This window comes from Rhamphochromis sp. 'chilingali', assembly GCF_963969265.1.
Source record: "Rhamphochromis sp. 'chilingali' genome assembly, chromosome: 18".
NCBI lineage: Eukaryota > Metazoa > Chordata > Actinopteri > Cichliformes > Cichlidae > Rhamphochromis > Rhamphochromis sp. 'chilingali'.
The window spans coordinates 6159941-6187557 of NC_137945.1; the positions used below are offsets into that span (position 1 = coordinate 6159941).

The window sequence follows — 27617 nt, forward strand, 5'->3', positions numbered from 1 at the left end:
CGAAATAAAATTAATCTTCTCTCTTGTCTAAAAATTGCTGAGGTCACAACATGACAACTGACAGAGAAACACAGGGCTTAAATACACATGGGTGTTACGCCCCAGTCTAGGGGTACAGGAACGCAACACAAGTTTGAAAGAATTGCCCCGCCCTGGTCCCCAAAACCATACACAAAGGGAAACCAATTTCTTAGTGAATCGTGATTTATTTTTCTGCACTGCAAAAATGAAGCTCCGGGGTGAACAAAGGCCAAAATAACAAACAAAACAAGCTAAGTCAGGAGGAGGTGTTATCTAAAACCCTATGTGAAATCAAACATCAAACAAAAGACAAGCGCTACACCTAACTCCCTAACTGAAATAAACAGGAGAAAACAGTGCAAGGAAAAACAATAAGGCAGCTCACCCCTTCTGTTGCAGTGCTATTTACAATGAAAACTAATGTACACACTATATACAAAACTCCAAAAAGTCGCACAAAGTCACAGGCACAAAAGTCTCAGGTTTTGGAGGCCAGGGTCAGGTCTGCTGCTGCTGTCAGTGGCTGCCCCGGGACAACTGCTGGTGAGGGATTTGAATGAAGATCACATGGCCAGAGGACCAATCAGCAGCCGTCAGCTCATCCACTCCGGGACCTGCAAAGACTTAAAGGCACAGACAACAACAGCCACCAAAACAGATTATGGACAGGGCCATAACACCCCCCTTCCCAAGACCAAACATCTCCCCTAAAGATGTTTGGCGCTTAGGGGTTCCGAAAAACACGTGACAGCGCATCTGCCAGTACATTCTCTGTCCCTTTTTTGTGATGGATCTCCAGATTGAAATCTTGTACTAAGAGGGACCATCTCATGAGCCTTTGGTTAGAATTTTGCATTCGGGTCAAAAACACGAGGGGGTTGTGGTCTGTGTAAACAATGACAGGTGCTGAACTGGAACCGACATAGACCTCGAAATGCTGTAGAGCAAGCAATAGAGAGAGGGCTTCTTTTTCAATGGTGCTGTATTTCTGTTGGTGGGAGTTGAATTTTTTCGAAAAGTAACCAATTGGGTGATCAACACCCTGCCTATCCTCCTGCAACAGTACCGCACCTGCACCGTTGGCGCTGGCATCCACCTCAAGTTTAAACGGATGTGTGAAAACAGGAGCGGCAAGTACTGGTGTGCTGCAGAGGAGAGCTTTGGCAGACTCAAAAGCATTCTGGCATGTGGGGGACCATACAAATGGTTTTGACACACTTGTGAGACTGGTGAGAGGTGCAACTACATCTGCAAAATTCTTACAGAAGCCACGATAATAGCCGGCCATACCAAGGAACCGGCGAAGCTCACGTCTAGTGCGAGGCACAGGGAAATCTAGGATAGCTTGGATTTTAGCCAGCAGGGGGCGCACCTGTCCCTGACCCACCTGCTTCCCTAGATAAGTCACAGTGGCCTTACCAAAGTCACATTTGGCAAGATTTAGGGTAAGGGATGCCTCTTGTAATCTTTCAAAAATCTCCGTGAGTGTTCCAAGGTGATCTGACCAAGTCTCTGAATAGGCTACAATGTCGTCTAAGTACACTTCACAGTTTGTGACACCACCTAAGACAATGTGCATAAGGCGTTGGAATGTGGCAGGGGCATTTCGAAGGCCAAAAGGCATGACGGTGTATTGGAGGAAGTGGTCAGGAGTGACAAAAGCAGAAATTTCAGATGCACGCGGAGTGAGGGGAACTTGCCAATAACCCTTTAATAAGTCCAGTTTGGTGACAAACTTTGCGGAGCCAACCCTGTCAACACAATCTTCCATGCGGGGAAGAGGGTAGGAGTCGGGTTTGGTCACACTGTTCACTTTTCGAAAATCACTACAAAAACGTGGAGTTTTGTCTTCCTTCGGCACAAGAAGGCATGGGGAACTCCAGGCACTCGAACTAGGGACAGCAAGACCATTTTCCAGCAAGTAGGAAACTTCTTGCTGAAAAAGTGCACGTTTGGTAGGGCTCACACGATAAGCGTGTTGTTTGATCGGAGGGTTGTCACCTACATCTATGTCATGTTCGAGGACAGTAGTGCGAGACGGAGTGTCAGCAAACAGAGATGGGTAAGTATTGATCAGAGAACACACATCGGTCTGGGCAGCCTCATCTAAATGTTTTAGGTGGGATTTCAACTTATCCAATACTTCAGAGTTTCTGAGTCGGGAGCAACCCTCAGCACAAACGAAAGCTAAGCCATCACTTTCTGGGCTATACTGAGACGGGGATGCTGGCACAACTACCGACACGGCAGACAGCGCAGCGGGGGATGAGGAGGAGTTTACACCTGCATCACGAACAAAATAAGGCTTCATCAGATTAACATGACACACACGACGCTTTCTCCTACGGTCTGGGGTACCTATAACATAATCTGTGTCACTCAGTTTCTCTTGGACAGTATAGGGCCCACAGAACTTTGCCTGGAGAGAGGATCCAGGAATGGGTAGGAGAGTCAACACTTTGTCACCCACTTCAAATTTTCTCTGCACGGACTTTTTGTCGAATTTCCTTTTCATTTTTTCCTGAGACGCGGAAAGAGCCTCGCGTGCAATTTCGCATGCTTTATGCAGACGCTCCCTAAAACAACTTACGTAATCTAATACGTTCTGCTCGGGGGTAGCTGTGTCGGACAGATATCTCTCTTTAAGCAGCCGCAGGGGACCACGCACTGTGTGTCCAAACACCAGCTCTGCGGGACTGAAACCCGTGGACTCCTGCACACTCTCCCTCACCGCTAGAAGGAGAAGTGGCAGACCTTCATCCCACTCTCTTCCTGACTCGAGGCAGAACTTCCTCATCATGGCTTTTAAAGTCTGGTGGAAACGCTCAAGCGCACCCTGTGATTCCCGGACGAGCCCCCATATGTTACACCCCGGCCTAGGCAACCGGCCTAGGCAACCGGCGTGCAACGTATGAAAATAAAAATAAGAAAAAAAACACACGAGAAACAAACTAAAGCTCTCCACCAAAATCCCAAAACTAAAGTATCGACAAATCTATTCACAGCTATTTACAACAGACTATTTATTTACATCAAAACACCAAACTATTTACAACACGGGGGAGATCGCGACCATGACACACTGAAACACAGGGTTTAAATACATAGAGGGAGCAATCAGGAAAATGGACAACAGGAGGGAAACACAGCTGGGGCAAATTAGACCTGACGAGACAAGGAAACGTAAACTGAACACACTAAGATAACAACAGACCTTCAAAGTAAAACAGGAAACACATGACAGTCACGCAAAAACAAAACACTGACAACACCGAAACGTAACATTTCCCCCCACCCAAAAATCAAACATGTAACCCCAAGTGAAATGTTTGATCAAAAGCGGATGAAGGCTGGTGGAGGCTGGAGCGGTCCCACGGACCCTCCAGCAGACGACGAAGGCTGGAGCGGTCCCCCGGACCCTCCAGCGAAGACGGATGAAGTCTGGAGCGGTCCCACGGACCCTCCAGCGAAGGCAGACGAAGGCTGGAGCGGTGCGTCGGACCCTCCAGCGAAGACAAACGAAGAGTGAAGCGGTGCCTCGGACCCTCCAGCGAAGGCGGACGAAAAAGGCTGGGGCGGTCCCCGGACCCCCCAGCGAAGGCGATCCCGGACGAGCCCCCACTTTATGTTACGCCCCAGTCTAGGGGTACAGGAACGCAACACAAGTTTGAAAGAATTGCCCCGCCCTGGTCCCCAAAACCATACACAAAGGGAAACCAATTTCTTAGTGAATCGTGATTTATTTTTCTGCACTGCAAAAATGAAGCTCCGGGGTGAACAAAGGCCAAAATAACAAACAAAACAAGCTAAGTCAGGAGGAGGTGTTATCTAAAACCCTATGTGAAATCAAACATCAAACAAAAGACAAGCGCTACACCTAACTCCCTAACTGAAATAAACAGGAGAAAACAGTGCAAGGAAAAACAATAAGGCAGCTCACCCCTTCTGTTGCAGTGCTATTTACAATGAAAACTAATGTACACACTATATACAAAACTCCAAAAAGTCGCACAAAGTCACAGGCACAAAAGTCTCAGGTTTTGGAGGCCAGGGTCAGGTCTGCTGCTGCTGTCAGTGGCTGCCCCGGGACAACTGCTGGTGAGGGATTTGAATGAAGATCACATGGCCAGAGGACCAATCAGCAGCCGTCAGCTCATCCACTCCGGGACCTGCAAAGACTTAAAGGCACAGACAACAACAGCCACCAAAACAGATTATGGACAGGGCCATAACACCCCCCTTCCCAAGACCAAACATCTCCCCTAAAGATGTTTGGCGCTTAGGGGTTCCGAAAAACACGTGACAGCGCATCTGCCAGTACATTCTCTGTCCCTTTTTTGTGATGGATCTCCAGATTGAAATCTTGTACTAAGAGGGACCATCTCATGAGCCTTTGGTTAGAATTTTGCATTCGGGTCAAAAACACGAGGGGGTTGTGGTCTGTGTAAACAATGACAGGTGCTGAACTGGAACCGACATAGACCTCGAAATGCTGTAGAGCAAGCAATAGAGAGAGGGCTTCTTTTTCAATGGTGCTGTATTTCTGTTGGTGGGAGTTGAATTTTTTCGAAAAGTAACCAATTGGGTGATCAACACCCTGCCTATCCTCCTGCAACAGTACCGCACCTGCACCGTTGGCGCTGGCATCCACCTCAAGTTTAAACGGATGTGTGAAAACAGGAGCGGCAAGTACTGGTGTGCTGCAGAGGAGAGCTTTGGCAGACTCAAAAGCATTCTGGCATGTGGGGGACCATACAAATGGTTTTGACACACTTGTGAGACTGGTGAGAGGTGCAACTACATCTGCAAAATTCTTACAGAAGCCACGATAATAGCCGGCCATACCAAGGAACCGGCGAAGCTCACGTCTAGTGCGAGGCACAGGGAAATCTAGGATAGCTTGGATTTTAGCCAGCAGGGGGCGCACCTGTCCCTGACCCACCTGCTTCCCTAGATAAGTCACAGTGGCCTTACCAAAGTCACATTTGGCAAGATTTAGGGTAAGGGATGCCTCTTGTAATCTTTCAAAAATCTCCGTGAGTGTTCCAAGGTGATCTGACCAAGTCTCTGAATAGGCTACAATGTCGTCTAAGTACACTTCACAGTTTGTGACACCACCTAAGACAATGTGCATAAGGCGTTGGAATGTGGCAGGGGCATTTCGAAGGCCAAAAGGCATGACGGTGTATTGGAGGAAGTGGTCAGGAGTGACAAAAGCAGAAATTTCAGATGCACGCGGAGTGAGGGGAACTTGCCAATAACCCTTTAATAAGTCCAGTTTGGTGACAAACTTTGCGGAGCCAACCCTGTCAACACAATCTTCCATGCGGGGAAGAGGGTAGGAGTCGGGTTTGGTCACACTGTTCACTTTTCGAAAATCACTACAAAAACGTGGAGTTTTGTCTTCCTTCGGCACAAGAAGGCATGGGGAACTCCAGGCACTCGAACTAGGGACAGCAAGACCATTTTCCAGCAAGTAGGAAACTTCTTGCTGAAAAAGTGCACGTTTGGTAGGGCTCACACGATAAGCGTGTTGTTTGATCGGAGGGTTGTCACCTACATCTATGTCATGTTCGAGGACAGTAGTGCGAGACGGAGTGTCAGCAAACAGAGATGGGTAAGTATTGATCAGAGAACACACATCGGTCTGGGCAGCCTCATCTAAATGTTTTAGGTGGGATTTCAACTTATCCAATACTTCAGAGTTTCTGAGTCGGGAGCAACCCTCAGCACAAACGAAAGCTAAGCCATCACTTTCTGGGCTATACTGAGACGGGGATGCTGGCACAACTACCGACACGGCAGACAGCGCAGCGGGGGATGAGGAGGAGTTTACACCTGCATCACGAACAAAATAAGGCTTCATCAGATTAACATGACACACACGACGCTTTCTCCTACGGTCTGGGGTACCTATAACATAATCTGTGTCACTCAGTTTCTCTTGGACAGTATAGGGCCCACAGAACTTTGCCTGGAGAGAGGATCCAGGAATGGGTAGGAGAGTCAACACTTTGTCACCCACTTCAAATTTTCTCTGCACGGACTTTTTGTCGAATTTCCTTTTCATTTTTTCCTGAGACGCGGAAAGAGCCTCGCGTGCAATTTCGCATGCTTTATGCAGACGCTCCCTAAAACAACTTACGTAATCTAATACGTTCTGCTCGGGGGTAGCTGTGTCGGACAGATATCTCTCTTTAAGCAGCCGCAGGGGACCACGCACTGTGTGTCCAAACACCAGCTCTGCGGGACTGAAACCCGTGGACTCCTGCACACTCTCCCTCACCGCTAGAAGGAGAAGTGGCAGACCTTCATCCCACTCTCTTCCTGACTCGAGGCAGAACTTCCTCATCATGGCTTTTAAAGTCTGGTGGAAACGCTCAAGCGCACCCTGTGATTCCCGGACGAGCCCCCATATGTTACACCCCGGCCTAGGCAACCGGCCTAGGCAACCGGCGTGCAACGTATGAAAATAAAAATAAGAAAAAAAACACACGAGAAACAAACTAAAGCTCTCCACCAAAATCCCAAAACTAAAGTATCGACAAATCTATTCACAGCTATTTACAACAGACTATTTATTTACATCAAAACACCAAACTATTTACAACACGGGGGAGATCGCGACCATGACACACTGAAACACAGGGTTTAAATACATAGAGGGAGCAATCAGGAAAATGGACAACAGGAGGGAAACACAGCTGGGGCAAATTAGACCTGACGAGACAAGGAAACGTAAACTGAACACACTAAGATAACAACAGACCTTCAAAGTAAAACAGGAAACACATGACAGTCACGCAAAAACAAAACACTGACAACACCGAAACGTAACATTTCCCCCCACCCAAAAATCAAACATGTAACCCCAAGTGAAATGTTTGATCAAAAGCGGATGAAGGCTGGTGGAGGCTGGAGCGGTCCCACGGACCCTCCAGCAGACGACGAAGGCTGGAGCGGTCCCCCGGACCCTCCAGCGAAGACGGATGAAGTCTGGAGCGGTCCCACGGACCCTCCAGCGAAGGCAGACGAAGGCTGGAGCGGTGCGTCGGACCCTCCAGCGAAGACAAACGAAGAGTGAAGCGGTGCCTCGGACCCTCCAGCGAAGGCGGACGAAAAAGGCTGGGGCGGTCCCCGGACCCCCCAGCGAAGGCGATCCCGGACGAGCCCCCACTTTATGTTACGCCCCAGTCTAGGGGTACAGGAACGCAACACAAGTTTGAAAGAATTGCCCCGCCCTGGTCCCCAAAACCATACACAAAGGGAAACCAATTTCTTAGTGAATCGTGATTTATTTTTCTGCACTGCAAAAATGAAGCTCCGGGGTGAACAAAGGCCAAAATAACAAACAAAACAAGCTAAGTCAGGAGGAGGTGTTATCTAAAACCCTATGTGAAATCAAACATCAAACAAAAGACAAGCGCTACACCTAACTCCCTAACTGAAATAAACAGGAGAAAACAGTGCAAGGAAAAACAATAAGGCAGCTCACCCCTTCTGTTGCAGTGCTATTTACAATGAAAACTAATGTACACACTATATACAAAACTCCAAAAAGTCGCACAAAGTCACAGGCACAAAAGTCTCAGGTTTTGGAGGCCAGGGTCAGGTCTGCTGCTGCTGTCAGTGGCTGCCCCGGGACAACTGCTGGTGAGGGATTTGAATGAAGATCACATGGCCAGGGGACCAATCAGCAGCCGTCAGCTCATCCACTCCGGGACCTGCAAAGACTTAAAGGCACAGACAACAACAGCCACCAAAACAGATTATGGACAGGGCCATAACAATGGGAGTAACGCGGTAATCAGACCTACAAGACAAAGGAAGCAAAGCAGAATACATTAACAAGGAACAGACTGTCAAAGTAAAACAGGAAGTATAACACAGAGATGCAGACTTGACACTGAGCCCGAGACACTACCAGTGTTGGGTAAGTTACTTTAAATTAGTAACTTAGTTACATTACTAGTTACTTCTATCAAAAGTAACTCAGTAACTTACTTAAAGTTACTGAGTTACTTTAAAAGTAACTAGTTACTAGGGAAAGTAACTTTGGTTTTACTCCGAATTCTCTTGTTAATGTCTTGATTCCGTAACTGGAAACCCAGCAAGATTGCCAGTCTTCGAGCTTGCTTACTCGCCACAAGTGCACTGTGCCACCTACCAATTGGAAGGAAAAAATAATGTGCATAATTCCACGAGAGAAATCCCACGCCTGGACCGTCGTTGGCCGCCGCCATGATTCTAGCCTACGTCACAGCGCATTGTGCGCTTTTTACATCCAACACGAAAACTGCAGTCGTGCTGCCTTCGCTTGTACTCGGAAACTCGGAAATTCTGCCTTCCGAATAGGAAGATGTAGGTAACACCAGACTGCAGATGAGCTGCATACAGGGCTGGACTGGGACAAAAAAATCGACCGACATTTTGACTAGAGACCGGCCCGCTGCTAGGGCAAGCTATAGGTAAATGCAGGAAACACAAGTTAAAAAGCCAGAACAATACTACAGCAGTGCATGCTGCAATGGCCCTCTTGAAGTACATCTCCTCTGCTGGCAACTGTAGTGGGAGGGGCAAAGGTGCAAGGAGAGGAGCATAAGTTACCATGGTGATGTACGCTGATAAACAGTGAAGCACTTTGGTTGCACAGAGAACGCAGGGTTAACTAAATAAGCCTGAATCATCCTGCTTTGTACAGGCCTCTGATGTCTGTGTTTGGGTACCTCCAGGGGCGATTCTAGGATCAGAGCTTTGGGGGGGCTGAGCACCCAGAGAGCTGCCCGGCCAGCTGAGATACACTTTACTCGTCACAATGAGACTTCTTCCCTGTCTCTTTCGGTCCCTGCATCCTCCCTGTCCTCATCGTCTGTTGTCTTCGTCTCCTTTATCAGTCATCATAATTTTACCATCTTTGTGGAAGTCTGCAAATTTCTTTATTAAATCATAAGATTCTTAAATTCATCAAGTCTCTCTGTGCCTGGGTCCTCGTCACAAAACATGACATCACTGTTTTGTACATTTTAACAATTTAATCCCCACATTTGTGAAAGAAAAGAAAAACACTTTTTTGAAAAGTCTGTAACAAAACCATCAAATCAGATAAAGGTTATTTAAATGCTGCTACAGAAGAATGGATTGGAATAGAAAAAATACATTTCCTAACCTTAATTACTGGGGGGGAATAATAAGTGATGCTCATAGTGAGTAAAAAAGTAAACTGAGTGCATTTTTTGGACAGAGATTCACTTTTAATGCGTATGTATAATATAATACAGATACATAAAAAACACTCCCAAAACAGAATAAATTATTACAAATCAATTATTACAAAATATTTATAAAAAAAAAAGAATATAAAAATGGAGGCAACTTTGCCTGTGGTAGAATGTATACAATGCATGAAAAAATCTTTATTGCAGATGCTAATTTTGTGTTGTAAGATTTATGAGTTTCATGCTTTCATAGTGGTCCTTAGGAGAGCTTGACATTTTATCAGGTGGTACACACTGTAAAAAGTTTGAGAAACACTGATAAGTGTCTGTGTGCTTTTGGAAAACATTTAAAGCTGCAGTACAGAATCTTTGAAACAAGCTTAAAACATATTTAGAATATAAACAGAGCATCTGCTTCTCTTTACAGCTTCTCACTTCACCAGGGCTGTTTGGCTCTTTCTGATAGTGTGCAAATGTGATGCACGTACTGCGGCAGTCATGCAGACAACTGGACGGTCCAAAAGTTGGCCTACCTATTACTGGCTGAGGTTTTAGTAGAGTTGTGGCTGAACCACATAAAAATATATCATTAATTTTAATCTCCCCGATCAATTATAATGTTATGTTGGAATGTTGTTAAAGAGGGTCAAAAATGTTTCAACCCAGTTTGTTTTGCAGATTCTGTACAGCAGCTTTAATATAGGGAGAACACAACTTCCAGATTGTGTGAGTAAAATCAGGTTTTTTCTCTTTGTCAGTTTAACAGTTTGTGTTGTGCCTGTCACTGTTCCCTGTCTGTTTTCTTACCTGGTTCTTCCTGACCTTGTACTTTCTCCTCACGTTCCCCTCTTTCCTCTCTCCCTCTTTGGACTGACAATCATACACAAATAGATTGTATTCAATTAGATGAAAAATTTAATTAATATATAAAAAATACTATTATGATCACTAACAAAAAGTTCTCTCTCAGTGTACTTTCAACCAAAAGGCAAATAACCAAACCACATGAACATCTAATAAAAGATAAACATTGAAACACTGATCCAACATTATTCTTGTTTGACGGATCATTTGATTTTACACTTTTACCTGAATGTGGCTCCTTTTTTTGAAAAAACTTCCTTATATCCATTATGAACCTGGCTGTCTCTCTGTACACAATGCACACACACACACACACACACACACACACACACACACACACACACACACACACACACACACAACAGGAGTCATAAGGTTAATGGGCATCCAGTAAGTTAGCTAGTTAGTATCCATTTCAAACAGGACAGTGGTAACCACAGCAGGCTGCGGACAATTATAAGTTTTAGATTTTAAATACGCTGTATACATTTCAATGGGAGCAACAGGACGGTCATATGTTGCTGATTTTACTACGGAGCAGGACGGATTGTAGGGTAGCAAACATTGTCGGAAACACGTTTTCAACACTGCAGGTTACCTGGGTGTAATGTTTTTCAGCTAAAAAGAAACATGGACTGACTCCTACCTAACTATATAAAGAGTAACTGAAGGTTAAATGCAGCCAACATGTTTTAAGCCAGGCACTTACACCTCCGCTCTGCTGCGTCTCAGCCACCATCACTCTGGCAGAAAGGCGCTAGAGCCAGAGTAGGGGAGAGTTGAGCTGGAACAAACCACTTTGCAGGGGTGGGAGGGTTATCTATACTTTTGTTGTTAAAATGTTCCATCTCAACCAAGTACTGTATGCTTTTTATATTTTTAGTAGTGTGTCACACAAACAGCAAATATTGTCAAAAAAGTAAGAAATCTTTGGGGGTGCTTTGATTCATTTTGCGGTTGCTGAAGCACACCCAAAATGGTCTAAAATTGCCCCTGGGTACCTCCCCACATTAACTATGACAGTTAGTGTTGTGTTGTCACTTTAAATCCTGACAGCAAATAATAAATAATCTCACACAGACTAATGAAACAAATCAGAATTTTAAATACTTTTATTAGAATTTAACATCAATCTCATCTTGAAGACAGAATAAGGTCATTTGAAACATTCATATTTACAAACATCTTAACTAAACAGTTCCATAAAATCTGATTTTTAAGCTCTACAAATAATTTACAGAAATAATAAAACGTTTCTCAGCAGATGTTTCTGTAAAGGTTTGAACTGGAAAATGCTTCTGTGGCTGCTTTGCTTCAACTTTCTTTGTTCCCACATCAGCTTCTTTTAGAAATCACTGGAGGACACTGCAGAGTTTTCTGTGGTGTGGAAAGAGAGAAGGTGACATGAAAAGAAGACACGAAGGAGCAACATTAGAAAAGTCCAGAGTCTTTGTATAACCTTTTAATTCATTTATAATCTGAATACTTCAGTTGGAAATGTTGTTTTTTCTAGACTTTGTGCCCACAGTTTGATTTATATTTTGTTTCTGACCTCGTTTATTTTCTTTTTCAGCCACTTCGTGTCTGGTTTGAGAAAAAATGTCTTTCCTCCTCTTGTTTTAACCCTGGAATAAGAAAAGAAAGGAATAAGTATAGAGAGAGGAAGAGAGAAAGACAAATCAAAGGCTCACTCCTCGTATGTAGATGCAAAAATGCTAATATTTGGATACAGCCCTACATTTTATTTACATTCAAAGGAAGTTCTGCTTACAGGTAGCCAGGTGTGCAGCCCTGTTGGTCTTGTTTAAAGCAGCTGATGATGTTTTTTGTCCAGTTAGGTGCGACATGGCTGTTTTTCCTAGTTTTAGAGTGCTCAGCAGCATGATAGCAGGAACTCTCCACGTGGCCAGCCCCTGCAACACACCATCACACATTATACTCATTATTATTCAGAGCTTTTCAGACTTTACACAGGATAAAATGAACTGTGTTCTCAGATGATTTATAAAGCTTCATAAATGTTGTACTAATTATTATGTATAATATAAAACAAGTGGTTTTAATTAACCATGAAAATCTTCAAGTTGTGCTTTAAATTTGTCCAGAGTTTCTCCAAGTAGCTAAAACAAATTCCCGAATGTAGTCAGCTGCAATGTGTCAACAAACACCGGCTCTGTTACAATCTACAGTAGTTTCAGTTCCTAATGACAGTTGTTGAGTTGCATTAAGGACAGATAGATTCATAACCACTTTGATGAACAGACTTTTAGCTGATGATACTGAACTGTCACAACAGAGCAAACTCCAGAAATACACAAAAACTCTACCTTCTGATACGATGATGAGCATCACCACACTCAGGGAGAGCAGAAGAATCGGGCGGCTGGTGGAGAGACTCGAGCACATGTTCAGACGCTGAAAGCACCAAATATGAGTCTGGATCTGAGGTTTGTTTGTTACCAGTTGATGAACTGGTCAGAGTGTGAGAGTGAGTCATCTTATATACTGAAGCTTGTCAGTGAATTAGGGGCTGTTTGGTGATGTATTGACACACAATGGAAACATGACAACCACACACTGCTGTGGTTGGTAGCTTTCTTCCTCCAGTGCTGAGGGTTGTTGTTTAGTTTGTTCCAAGCTAACATTTTCTGTAATGGGTTGAAGCCTGATAATATGCACCATAAACCCAAATATGAATAGTCATCCAACAAGCACTGACATTTTATAGCAGTAGCAGCAATATTAGCAGTTGTAGCCGAATTAAGCTGCTGTGAAGCAAGCTCTGGTCTGCATGATTCATCATTATTGCAATAATAAGCAGCACTAAAAGTAAGAATTAAAAGATTTATTTATTTACTGAAATTAGTGTAGAGGAAAGTTCTGCACCCTAAAGGGAATTTTACACCCTTTCATCAACCGTATGTCAAATAAGTCCAAGTCCAGCTGCTGGATGATGTATTTAAATGTTTCGTAATATTTTTAAACACACATGATTCTTAAGTTGTCACCTCACATCTATGAAACATTGCCTGTAGCTTACTTGTTTTCTCCTCTGTGCAGAAGTCCTGTTTTGTTTCCCTGAGAGGCAGTAATCTGAAATAGGATCTGTGGAGGAGCGATCTGACCCGCTCCTGTTGGCGTTTGAGCTCAGATCTTCACGAACTAATAAATTAAGATAGATAGTTCACTGTAAGTAAAATCACTTAAAGTGACCTTCCTGAGCCCTGTGTTTGAGTTCAGCCTGCACATTGATTATGAAAATTAGCATATATGCAATAAATTTAATCAGCTGTTTTTCCAGCACAACACATTCATTTTTCTCTCATATTTTTAATCCCTCATGTAAATATTGACACTTAACCATGTTATACGTTCAAGCATTTTAATTCACCTGGTTAATATAATATAATATAATATAATATAATATAATATATATATATATATATATATATATATATATATATATATATATATATATATATATATAGAGAGAGAGAGAGAGAGAGAGAGAGATGTTCCCTTGGTCTGTGGAAGGGCTTTCCACAGACCGAGCACAGGGACTCTCTGTGACGTGATCAGTTTCGTTCATGTTAACCTGCGGGTGTTGATTTTATTAGTGGTTTGCACCTCCTACATGTAACTTTATGGGGGTTTCCTTTCAACAACCATCTGCAATTAATGGGTGACCCAGTTTTGTGGTCAAATCTGAAAGTACTTTCCTCTATGACTTTTGTTTTTAACAGCTTTTAATGAGTGGTCACCACAAAAACCACCTCTATTCTTTGTCATTTTCAACAAATATACACCATAATTTAGCTTAAGATTACTGTTTTTTAGTCATCTTTAATATGCCACTGATCACATACAAAATACATGATGATCCATTTCCAAACTTTATTAATAAGTCGTTTGAACTCAGGGGAAAATGTATGTTTAAAAAGCAGGTGGAAGGGTCATAAAGAGAGGAAGATAGAGGAAGCCATGACCATGATGTCATCCACTGGTTTTGACTTTCATTATCAAGTGTCATCATTACAGCCATCGCGGTGTTTCGATGGGTGAAGTCGTTAACCAGTAAGCATATCATGGTGTCACAGTTTTGGTCATTTTGATCAGGCATTTTCAGTTTCTTGTATTAAGGTTTTTTTACCGATTCTTTAGTTTTCCTGTTATTATATTCCTAAGTTTCAGTGTTATTCTGGTTAAGAGTTTTGTTCTTAGGTTTACTTTAGTGTCTAGTCTGCGCCTGTCATATTTCCTGTTTTACTTTGAAGGTCCGTGTCTCATGTTAGTGTGTCGAGTGTTACTCTCCCCTGTGTTGTCATTATGTTTCATTGGAGTCAGCTGTGTCCTCATGTGTGTACTGAAGTCCTCAGTCTCCTCGTGTTCAGCGTTGCTACGTCTGTGTTCCCTCCCACATTACACGTTATGTGTCTTTCAGGATTTTGTGCTGGTCATGTTTGTAGTTCATGTACCAGCCCAAAGTTTAGTTCATAGTCGTCACGGTTATTTTCCCATAGTCGGTTCTCATAGTCACTTCTATTATTTCCCAGTTTAAGTTTTAGTTTAGCACTCGTCACCATTCTTGTAGTGTCTTTTATTTTTGCACTCTTGTAATTGCTCCAAATAAAGGCATGTCTTCAGCCTTTCACCTGTGTCTGCTCCTGGGTCCACACACACCTTCGCTCGGTCTGCACTGCAGAACGTCACACGTGGATAATGGTCCTTTCTGACTCTGAGCATTTACACAGTTTACAAAAATGGATTTTTGTTCTATCAGTATAAATAGAATAATTCTAGAGTGTGCTGCCTCACTAATAAGTCTCAGGTCCACTGTCCTGGACTACAGTTGGTGGCAGTCTGCAGCTGCATGAGCACAGTGGTTAGAGTGGCCCTAGGTCAAGATGATGGAGTTTGAGTCCGTTCAAGCAGAGAGATTTGAGGCAGCTGAAGGACGACACTACAGCAAGATTAATTAGCAGGGAGGTAATTACAGTAATTACATTTTCTATTTCGTCTTTCAGTGATTCAAAATCCTGAATCATGCCTGTTTGCTATCTTAAAAGCAGAGACACAATACATTTTATCATATAAATACTAAAATATTAGGACATGGTATTTATCTTATCCTGAGATATTACGTTTCCCCCCTTGCTGTTATCAAATAAAAGCTAAGAGTCATTCACCACCTCTATGGTTTCAGATGATGTGGTAATAAGTCATCTGTGAAGACATAATTCCACAGGGAGTCACCATTACACATGGAAAATCTTTGACTTCCCTTTAAATCGCAGCTTGCTCACAGGAAGGCGTGCTGCCTGCACTCATAATGTGTTTTTTTTGTTGAATGTAGCGTCTGATTGTCTTTATTTCCTGGGTGATGACCTTATGACAGCAGGTCAAACCCAAACTATGAGTGATGGAATAGGCTGCACAGCTGGTCACAAAGAGAGAAAAGAGGTCAGCGATGAGATTACTCATCATGATTAGCTCCTCTGTTAGTCAGCAACATTATATAAATGGAAGGAACTCAGAGAACATTAGTCACACTTCCAATAACCATTACTAGTAAATATTTGAGATTTCTGCTGTTTTCCTATTATGTTGTTTTAATGCAGAAGTTTGTTTCAAACCTGCCATAAATATGCTGTAGTTATAAAACCACATGTACAAAATACACAGAACACGACTCAAGATCATTTAAAATGGGATGTGAACAAAAATTATATTATCACGAATGTATTGAAGAAAATGTAAAGACGTACAAATATGCTTTAAAGAAAATCTAAAACCTCAGTTCTGGTATCTGCACCCATCTGCGCCCTATTGGCGGGGACTCATGGCTAATAGGGAGGAGATGTGGGAGTCACACAGGTCAAAGGGACTTGTTGGTTATGCAAACAGCAGGAAACATCTGCCAAAGGAGGTGAAAGAGTAGAAACCTACAAAAATGGGACAGTTAGGATGCCATTCTCAGTAGTAATCCTGGTGTGTGCCTCCATCTTTGACTATTTTCAAGTCTTTGTGAAAGCACTTTGCTTTTTGAGTTTCTCTTTCTTTATAAAACATCCTTGAATATTAACTTTTTAAAAGTATATTTTCAAGAAAATCAGGCCTTCAGCTACAATTTGTTAGACGACAATAAACCGCACACAGTCGAAGGACTGCGATGATTCCTCAAAAGTAGCTGTCTGTCAACTAAGAAATCTATAAGGCATGTAAGAGGACAGAATCACAGCTTCTAAAAACCAGTTTAAGCTTCAAAATGCACAAAATCACTATTCAGAGAGAGCAAACCAGACAGAACGGATTTGAAGTGAAGTCAGTCTGGTGTGGCGAACAGAGAGTTTCTAAACACTTTGGCTCAGCTGGATATATAAACAATAAGAGAAGGAGGACTCTTTAAAAATCGATAGCTTCAGTTATTTAAGCTGATCTCACTCCTTCTGTTCCTGTGACTCAAACAAATAGGTTTGACCTGCCATTCATACTTTCTTACACTGACACCACTTTAAAACAAGGTTTCCATGATGTCTGTTAACGTCCTTGTAAGATGGACTTCCACACACACAATGTTTGTGCTCTTGGATATCAGTTTTTATAATTACACGCACATATAACGACCCACAGTCTGTTCGGCGCCGGTCTCAGCTCTCCATTCTCATGCCACTCTCTCGCTTCACTATAAAGGTGAAAGAGATTGTCATCAGTTCAAACGCCACCAGCTGTGGCCCCACCAGCCTCTCCAGCACCGCCCCCTTGAGCTCACTGTACTACTTCGCCCTTGCAGCTGAGCCAGGGACCACACCTCCGCAATAGACCTGTTAAATCTTGTCTCATGCCTCGTCTTCACCTCTTCTGCTGTCATCTGTAGTGGGAGGGACTAAGATGTGAGGAATAGAGTTAATTATGTGCAATCTAACGAATGACAAAGTCGCATGTTTCTTGGCAGACTTGGGAACGCCTCAGTGTTTCCCTAAAGGAGCTGGAGGAGGAGAGGACCGTATGAGTGTCTGTGCTCAGTCTGATGCTCCTGCAACATTAATGAAAGTATGAATAAAATATGAATTTGTGAATAACTTTTCAAGTGATTTCTGAATGTTCACTTTTACTTCTACCATATCGGTTAAATGCTGCCTCCTGGTGTCCTGTGATCATGACGTCATCATGAAATAATCACAACAATAAGTATTTTGTTGTCAGTTATAACACCTACAGCAAATAATAATTAATCAAACAGACCATTAAACAAAATCTGATTTCAGAAGCTTTTATTGATTTATCTTTGTTCTCAGCTTGAAGACAGAATAACATTCATATTTAATGACATTTGTAGTATATTTGCTAATTCTCACCAATCACTAACTGCTGTATCTTTACTCATTTCTCTAAATTATCATGAATTCTGCCAATCCTTTGTTTGTTTCTCTATTTTACATTCTTTAAATGACTTACTGTTCAGTGTCATCATTTTACTCTTTATTCCTTACTGTGAAGCAATTTGGTGTACCCCCTGCTTTTAAACATGTTATATAGTAAAATTGCTTTGTATCGTGTGTGTGTATATATATATATATATATATATATATATATATATATATATATATGTGTGTGTGTGTGTGTGTGTGTGTGTGTGTGTGTGTGTGTGTGAACACAAGACTGTTAAAGCGCTATGAATAATTTGCAAAAAATAATTTACATTTCTTCTAGGCAGCACGGTGGCACGGTGGTTAGCACTGTTGCCGCAAAGCAAGAAGTTCAATTCCAACATCAGGCCGGGGTCTTTCTGTGTGGAGTTTGCATGTTCTCCCCGTGTTTGTGTGGGTTCCCTCCGGGTACTCCGGATACCTCCCACCGTCCAAAGACATGCAGCTTGTGGGGATAGGTTAATTGGATAATCCAAATTGTCACTAGGTGTGAATGTGCGAGTGAGTGTGAATGGTTGTCTGTCCCTGTGTGTTGGCCCTGTGACAGACTGGCGACCTGTCCAGGGTGTACCCTGCCTCTCGCCCTATGACAGCTGGGGTAGGCTCCAGCGCCCCTGAAAAGGAGAAGCGGAAGCGAATGGATGGAATTTACATTTCTTAACAAATATTTCTGTCAAAGTGTGAACTAATAAATGAGCAAAAATGTTTCCAGCAGCTGCTTTACTTTAACTTTGTTTCATCGTTTTCATCATCTTACTTTAATCTATGAAAATCACTGTGTGAATTAAGAAACCTACAAGACATGTAAGAGGACAGACAGTCACTGCTTCTAAACACTGTGGTGCAGCTGGAATATACAAACTATAGTGGGAGGACTCTTTAAAGATTAATAGCTTCAGTTATTTAAGCTGATCGATTTTCTACATGTTTATTTGAAAACATTGGAGGACACAGCAGAGTTCCCTGTGGTGGTGAAAGAGAGAAGAAGAATTGGTGAAAGAAGATGAAGAAAAAAGAAAAGAAGAAGAAAAGAGAAGAAAAAGAGAATTAATGAATGAGCAAAAAATACTAGGGTCTTGTTTCCTACAGCTTTTGCTTCATCGTTTCCATCATCATCATTTAGAAATATGGAGGACACAGCAGAGTTCCCTGTGGAGGTGAAAGAGAGAAGGTGACATGAAAAGAAAAAGAAGAAGCACCATTAGACAGATATACACAGTGTCGTTTTATTACCTATATTATAATCTTCACACTTTTGATAGAAGTTCACTGCTGGTTTTTCTAAACTTTGTGTTGACATTTTTTTTTATAAATATTTTGTTTCTCACCTCATTTATTTTCCTTTTAAGCCACTCGGTGTTTGGTCTGAGGAACAATGCTCTATTTCCACTTGTTTTGACCCTGGAAGAAAAAAACAGAAGAATAAAGAAAGAAGTTTGGAGACAGGAAGACAAATCAAAGGATTGGACATTTTCACTTTATTGTTAACTGAACATGTGCAGGGTCCATTTTGCATTATGCTGTGAGAGAACAGCTCAGGTTTCCTCCAAGCTCATAAGCACAAACTCACAGATTCCCCAACGTCACCACATTAGAAACAATCACAGAGCAAACAGTAGTGCTGTATGTTAGAGAGGGGAACATTTATCTGCTACATCAAGGTTTCAGTGCAAATCTCATTTTCATTGTTGTGTTTGTGGATTTTTAATCAAGAATTAATTTCTACATTTTATTTGGTTTAAGTGAATTTAGAAGAAGTTCTACTTACTCATAGCCATGAAGGCAGCCATGTCTGTTGTCTTCAAAGCAGCTGATGATGTTTTTGGCCCATTTAGGTGCAAACTCTGTGGTTCTTGCATTTTGGTTAGAATGATTTTCATAGCAGTCATTTACCACGTGGTCAGCCCCTGCAGCACATCATCACACACATTGTCATTATTCTTTGAGCCTTTCAGATATCATGGAGAATTACATAAACAACTCTCGGATGTTGTACGAATAATTTACTGATCCAGTTATTATGTGTAATATGAAAAATTACATAACTGACAAAAATACAGCTGGATTTAATCAGTCATATAAAATGTAGAGTTGCATTTTAAATTTATCCAGAAACAGCTGCTCTGTTACAGTCTGTGATAGTTTTAGTCTCTTTTCACACAGTTAGTTCACAGTTAGCAAGTTGCATTAAGGACAGATAGATTTATAACCGTGTTGAGAAACAGACTTTTAGCTGTTGTTACTGAGCTTTGACAACAGAGCAAACTCCAGAAATAAAAACTACCTGATACGGAGATGAGCATCACCACACTCAGGGAGATCAGAAGAATCAGGCGGCTGGTGGAGAGACTCGAACACATGTTGAGACGCTGAAAGGCACCAAATCTGAGTCTGGATCTGAGCTGTGAGCAGGTTTGTTACCAGCTGATGAACTTGTCAAAGTGTCTGAACTGTTGTTTGTCACAGAAAGAAGAACTGCATTATTTAAGCAGACTATTCTGAGGTCATCATTTACTGAGAGACCAACAAACACCCATCGACAAGCACATCCACAAGGTTATTTAGTGTGTCCTTTCATAGTCATTAAGCCCTTTATGTTATTCATACACAATCTAATCTCAAATCATGCAGGAATGAATTCAGAATAAAGGTGACGAGAGGTCAATATCAGAAAATATATACAGAACTTTATTTATTAAACCATTTGTAATAAAATTATAGTTAAAATGAGCCTCATATGAAAAGAAAGAGTAATGGTACCAACAGGAATCCTTTAAGTTTTTTTAGTCACAAACACACAATAGAATAAACACAGTCACACACAGGCAGGTATTACATGCACTAAACATCTGGAAACAGGAGAAACTCGGAGCATCCTGTCATCATTTCATGAACACAGGGGTAAACCTCAATGAGGTATTAAGCCTCCACTCAGGGATTGTACTTTGCCCGGCTGTCGTATTGCACCATGCCAAACAAAATAACTGAAAACACGACTGTAAACCCGAGACCATTGACCTGACTCAAATAAGTAGAATGGAAAGAAGTAAGAAGGGAGAAAAGTGGAAAAACAATGACAATATCACACACAGAGGCCATCCTACAGTTTGGGCTGCATACCTGTACCAGTATATATTTACAGTTCACAGTTTTTACAGGACATTTCACACCATAAGCCAGAGGCGGACCCAGACATTTGAAACACCCGGGGCTTAGCCCTAAAGGGTAGTATGCATGTGGGATTTTTTGGGGGGGTTTAGAAATGACTGAAAGATTAATAGGCTCTGTTTTGAGTTTTGTTCAAAAAAGAATGACTTCATATAGGGAAAAATATATATCACATGTGCAGGACACCTTAAACTAGTTTTTTAATTAAGCAGCAAGGCAGAACAAGGTCAGGGCTGCATCAAGACACGAGGACTAAACCCCAATTCAACCAGACCCAGAACTGATCCAGAATTAAAACAGGACTACAACAGTTCAAAATCAGGACTACTGACGACTTAACCAAGACAGAACCAGAATCAGAACTAGATGATAGTAGCACTAAAAATCATCATAGACCTGCACTACACTTGTTTTTTTAATTCTACCAAAGTACAATATTTAGATTGAGAAAAGTTTATATAATTATTTAGCCTTGTTGTGCAAACAAGCTGCATAACTTAATAAATATAGAATTTGAAAAATAGCAAACCTAAAAAGAAACACTAGGTACGAGATACATGAGGACCTATGATACGGTGATACTTTTGGTAAACAACCATTTGACTAAGATGTGTGTCTCACCTGCTCTTGTTCATCTCTGTTCTGTCCTCATTCTCCATCTCCCTCTCTGTTCCTCTCTCTCCCTCTCTGTTCCTCTCTCTCCCTCTTTGTGCTGACAATCATCAAATATACAGATATTTACAAAATCTTCAGATCAAAACACAAACACGTTTTTAATAGTAACATCAAATCAGACTAAATGTTTATTTTTTTAGATTGATAAATATAAAAAACATATTTGTTAACTTTAAGAGTAAAGAGAGAAACTATCTGTATTTCTTAACTGCAAATGGCACCAAAGTGTATTCAAATTGAGCCACACTTATGGAGCTCCACAATTCTTTTCCTGGTGTTTTGGTTGACATCTCTTGATTTTCCCATGTCAAAGAAACAGGCTCTGTGTTTTGCCTTATATGCATCCACAGCCTTGCCACCTGTTTACTCACATGGACTCTACTAACCAATCAGAAGCTTCTTCAGCTCAGAATGGAATCGTCTGCAGTTTTCTTATTAATTAACAAACTTAGTGTACATGTACTCCTAATTTTGATCAAAGTGATAAAAAAATAGACAGCTCTGTCTCTCTTTATTCTGACATTTAACTAATTTAAAAGATATTTCAATATTTATCTAAAACAAAAGTTTACTCTAAATTGATGTTGTACAGTAAAAATGTTTTCTCCATAAAGTGTATGTAAATATCTGGTTACAAATGTGAATATCCTGCTGTGTACTGAAATCCCTCTTGTTTTGCATAGAAATATACTGAACAACATACAAAGCATAATATATAAAATAACATTTACCTGAGTTTTTTCTTTGAAAGAAGCCTCTAATGTCCATCCTTATATTTCAGTACATAACTGAAACCGATTTAGTCGGGGAGGGTAAGAACTGAAAATATGAAATAAACACACGTAAGCTAAGACTCTCTAAAAAAAAATAGCATTTGTTCAGATTTTCATTTTGCCGTTTGTTGATTCACTTGAAGAGCAAGTAACGTAATATTGGTCAAGTGATCAGTTTCATATCAATCTTTCGTGATGCACCGTCATATTTACATTATTTGTACGGTATGAATGATTCGCTTTGGTACCTGGTCAAACTTAAGCTCTCCTTAGTATGGCTGGCTCCGTTTCTCCAACAGCGCACTCACAGGCAGCAGCTGCCCCGCCCCCTCTTGCTCAGTCGCTTAGTGCCTGAGCTCGGATCATACCAATATCAGGGGGGATTCACGCACAGTCGTAAATTCCCACAGTGTGCACTATGTGCTTCGAATATTGCTTGCACTTTTTGTTTTATACAGTTGTCAGCCAGGCATCTAACTATGAAAAAATTACACTCCAAAAGACCCCGGGCTTCTGACAAAACAACCCGGGCTTAAGCCCAGTAAGCCACCCCCCACGCTCCGCCCCTGCCATAAACTGAATGATTCACCTGCCACACAGCGTGGTTCATTTCTTGTTAGTCAGTACTGACAAAAACTAAATGCAAAAAATGCAACACACAGTTCATTTCAAATCTTCTTTCAGTTTCATGATCCAAAACATCAAAACATTTGCTTTGTTCCTCGTCTTTCTTTTACTGTGAGCGTGCTCCTGAATGCCAACCAGCCTTATCTAAATGTTATACTTCAGCACTCCTTCCATAAGTACACACAGTATGAGCCACACTCGTGCTATATTCTCACAGGATGATACAAGTTCTAATTTTCAGTTTCATATTGCTTACCAACAACGTCTAAACATCCACACACCACATCTGCTGACTGCGACGCCTCTGTGATAGAACCGCGGAGAAAGAGTGAGCGCCCGCTGCTTTACACTCCCTTCAATCCCCTGGGTCCTAAAGCCTTTCTGGTAAAATCTCAAAACAATGATTCTGTTCATCTGCACGTAGTGTTTTCAGTGGGAGAAACATTTTTTCACTCATCCAAGTGAATTTTTCAGTCTCAGCTGATGAAGGTTTCCTGACATAATAAACAGCACATTTACATAATGACTGAAACCAGCACCACTGATTAACAATGGGACATGAGGTCAGTTCGAGTCCTGCATTGCTGTGTAGCTGTTTTGCATAAAGTCGTTTTTAATCCTCAGACACACAACCATTGACAGAGTGTACGAGGCACAAAAGCACAAGTTACTATCGTTACTTTGGAGATTATATAGATGTTTCCCTTTTCTTGACAAAATGTCATCATACAACATGTTGCCCAGTCTCAAACAAATGCCTCCTCCACTCCTGTTATGAGCAACTGTGACAATCACATTCAACTCCTCCCAAGATATTGATGCATCATTAGTCTGAAGCACTTACATGATTTCCTCCAGAGATAAATCTGTATTATAATCATCATCTGCTTGGGGCGACCATGGTTCAGGTGGTTGGGAAGCTCATCTGTAAACGGGAGGTTACAGATGAGGCTCGATCCCCCTGCTCTCTCTGTCCTGGTCGTTGTGTCCTTGGGCAAGACACTTCACCTACCGCATACTGGTGTTGGCCAGAGGGGCCGATGGCGCGATATGGCAGCCTCGCTATGGCAGTCTGCCCCAGGGCAGCTGTGGCTACAACTGTAGCTTGCCTCCACCAGTGTGTGTGAATGTGAGAGTGAATGAATAGTGGAATTGTAAAGCGCTTTGGGTGCCTAGAAAACCGCTATAAAAATGCAATCCATTATCTAAGGCTTCATCAATTAAATTACCCAAACTCCCTCTAACCCTGGCTGGAACATGGTCTAGACTATCTACAGCAATCGTTCTAAAATCAACACGCTGCTGCAGTTCTCTGGAATTAAAATCAGGTTTATCCTTAGTCCTAACCCCACCACCCCTCTGCACAGTGTCAACTTCAATCACATTATCAGCATTGTCAACTGATTCAAAATGATCACTAGAAGATGCTAGAAGATCATCAAACATCAAAATGACCTGCGGCTCTTGAACATCAGTATCACCCTTTGCTTCAAAATGATCACTACACTGTACAACCTCATTAGTTACCAGAACTTATGCCTCAAAAAACCAAGAAAGCTTGTAATGCTGTTAAAATCAGCCCAACTTTTATGTAAGAAAGTCTACCAGCCAACATACTGGACACTGTTCTGCTGAACAACAAACAGTTATGTTGCCATCATTGTTAGAATCTTACAGTGAAACAAAGGCTCAGATTTAATTATCCTGAAACTAAGTTAAGGCTTTCCACAACTTTGTTTTGCAAGTTACATTATTTATAAAATCAAAATAAAATGTATTTACGGTTCAGCCACAAGTGCAGTCTCTAGATCACACAACACATTTGTTTTGTATTCAAACACAGAAGCTTGGCATGTTGTAATATTTCAGGGATTGCTTGTTTCCAGTCATGGCATTACTGCTCAAATGACTGTCATGGATTTAGGTGATCCAAATGTAAGTGCAGAAGAAAGTCTTTAACAGAACATAACTGTCAGAGTGATAATTTAGGATTGTCACTTGTATTTGGAAACATATCATCAAAAAAATGCACAGAAATCAATTATTTTTCAAGAAATATTAAATAGATTCAACATCTTTCTTCAACAAAATTGCAGACTGCACAGATGGTACCCTCTCAAAGGAAAAAGTACTATAGCTTACTAGGGTATATATATTAGACTTAATAGTCACTATATACAGTAATTGACTTCTATTCCTTTTACATCAAATTAAAACTTTGGGTGTCAGATAATTATTTATTAAAAGCTAGACATTTTAAATGAGAATAAGAAAGAAAAGTATGTCTTTGTGCCCCCTTTTCCCTGTTAATGCCCTATCGGCCCCCCTGGCTAAACTTTGCTAGATCCGCCCCTGCACAGTTACCAGCCGTCAGCTAGAAAAAGATCCTGGTGTAGAAAGTAATATTAACTAAATTCTAACAACAGCTTATCAAGCTTAAACGTGCTGCTGTTGTTCAGCCGCTGGTTTCCTCTTTCTGGTGCAAAGTGGGCCAAAAACAAACCAGAGAGACAGACTCGCAACAGAAAAGCTGATCAGCTGATCATTAAGCCGTTTCATGATTGAAGTAGCAGCAAGAAGAGGCAGTCGCTTGTTAAGCTTAACGCAGGAATGCTTTACAAACATTCAGAGATGGACTTACACACTTGCTTTACTTCTCTCGGGGATAACTTTGTCGGAGATGAAATGCCGGGTTGCTAGCGAAGCTCCAAATGCTATCCAGACCACCGACAGGTCCGCATGCCACAGCCGCTCTATCACGTGATGCATACTGCTCCGACATGCTGACGTTCTGAGGTGAGTTACGGCGTGTTGCAAGTTTTGCGAGGTGCTTTCGTGATATTTAATGGATCGGATTACATTTTTTATTGTTCTCCGATATCCGATCCAGTAATTTAGGTCAGTATCGGACCAATACCGATACGTAATATCGGATCGGTCCATCTCTAGATGAGACTATGCATATTCATGTAATTGCAATAAAAGGAGCACTAACGGGAGTTTCTGCAGACACTCTGACGTGGTTCGAGTGGAAGGAACAGCGCTTGACCTCAGTTGGCCTCCCTCGCGTGTGATCACACGAAGAGCTGTGTTTTGTTTTGCTGCTGCAGTTGATTGTCTAATTGTTCCAGCAGGGTTTGTACTTAGATAAACCCAACAATAACTTCCCTTAAGTGCAGTGACAGTGGATGTGGGTTGGAGATGCAATGAGCTTGAACCTGCAGGTGACCATCTTCACTGACCAACCATCTGTGACAGAGGACTCATCTCCTGCTGCTGTCCTGCAAGCAAACAATCGTGTTTTTTAGAGCACCAACTTATTTGCTGTCTTAAAACCTTTTGTTCTGCATTTGCGATAGAACAGACTCCAATTTAGACAATCTCAGGCTCCCTCCCCACCGGAGTGGTGACCTTGAATGTCCCGCTTGTCAGTCTGGATAGCCCTGAGCACCACCTGACATACAATAATGTTGTGGAATCTTTTTTTTTTTTAAGGGGCTGTGCAATCATGGCCAATAACTTTTCATTCTGATGATCTCCAGAATAATTTAGGGACAAAACAAATTTCAATGTTCAAACACCTGCAGACTTCACTATATACAGTGTAGACAGTGTGGTCTCTCTAAACTAAGTTTGTGGGATATGATCTTTCAAGAAGTATTTTTAGAGATAATCAGGCCTTTAGCTACAGTTTGTTAGACAACACTAAACCGCACACAGTTTAAGGACTGCAATGATTCCTCAAAAGTAGTTTTCATTATGAAAATCAGTGTGTGAATTAAGAAATCTAAAAGGTGTTTGTGACCCGCAGGAGGTACCTATTTCAATAGTACAGAGCTGCAGGCACACAGTCAGTTAAAAAGGGTTTCATGTTAATACAAAATAAAATTAACCATGTAACAGTAGTACCTAAAACAATTAAAAGCTTTACTTTATTAAATACGGTTAAAACTATAAAACTGTATCACAGTATGCGAGAGACAGGATAAGCAACAGTGAACTTGATAAAAACAAATCAACATGTGACACACATTAAAAAGGAGGCAACTCACAATTAAACCCCGACTTGGCAAAAAACTTTAAAAAGGTAAATCATCAGTGTCATCTCCCCTAAAGCTCAAGAGCGGCAATGTGTGTGGCATTGATTGATTATTTGTGTTTTATGGTGTTTTAGTCTTAACTTTTTATTATATTTTGTTAGGTTTTAAAGGTTGCCTGTGTGTGTTTGTTCCTTTTTCTCTGTTTATCATTTACTGAGTTGTTTTGTGTTTTATGTTGCTTGATTTATAGGTTTCTTTTATTTTGCTTTAGTGAAGGCACGGCCGCTTGCTGTGGGGGCTAGGGACGTGTGGTGGAATTCCCTCTGATGCATATGAGTGTACACACTGGGAAACAAGTATAACACACAATTTAAGTTACAGAAAGACTGCACGGTAGAGTAATTGGTGGCACCCTTGGGCACTCCGATCTGTAGGTTGCCTCCCCAGGTGGCCGGTCTCCACCATTTTGATTAACTATTTTATTGAGCTGCTATTTTTAACTAGGGCAGCACGTGGCAGCGAACCTTGTTCTTTTAAGTAATGTTTGTGTCTTAATGAAATGTCTTAATCTAAGGTTTGGTATTGCTAATCCTGCTATTTAAGTCGGTTTCTTATCTGCGGCTCTATATTGGTGGTAGTTTCTCTAATAAGTTGTCTTCTATGAAATTGACTTGCCAAACCTCTGCTTGTTAATGACGAGCCTGTGTGCCTTTTGTTACTGTTACAACGTTTAGACTGGCTGTTGTAATCTCTCCTGGGGTGTACTCCCTCCCCAGGTGGCACCCTTAACACTATTTAGTTACCTTT

General features: G+C 41.5%; 1 protein-coding gene and 1 long non-coding RNA gene across 6 annotated transcripts in view; one reads left to right on the forward strand and one right to left on the reverse strand.

Moving 5' to 3' along the window:
* LOC308385446 (uncharacterized protein) overlaps positions 1–27617 on the forward strand; it is a 538971-nt gene that overhangs the window by 310210 nt on the left and 201144 nt on the right. The window lies entirely within an intron of this gene.
* Positions 19374–23090, reverse strand: LOC308386124. 4 transcript variants are annotated; one of them, XR_013969725.1, is made up of 5 exons: positions 23027–23082; positions 22102–22189; positions 21317–21407; positions 19812–19977; positions 19374–19434 (listed from the first exon to the last, which is right to left on the reverse strand). It is a non-coding gene; the product is annotated as an uncharacterized lncRNA (long non-coding RNA). The 4 variants fall into 4 exon arrangements; XR_013969724.1 differs by lacking the exon at positions 21317–21407; XR_013969723.1 differs by lacking the exons at positions 21317–21407; positions 22102–22189 and having other exon boundaries at positions 23027–23090.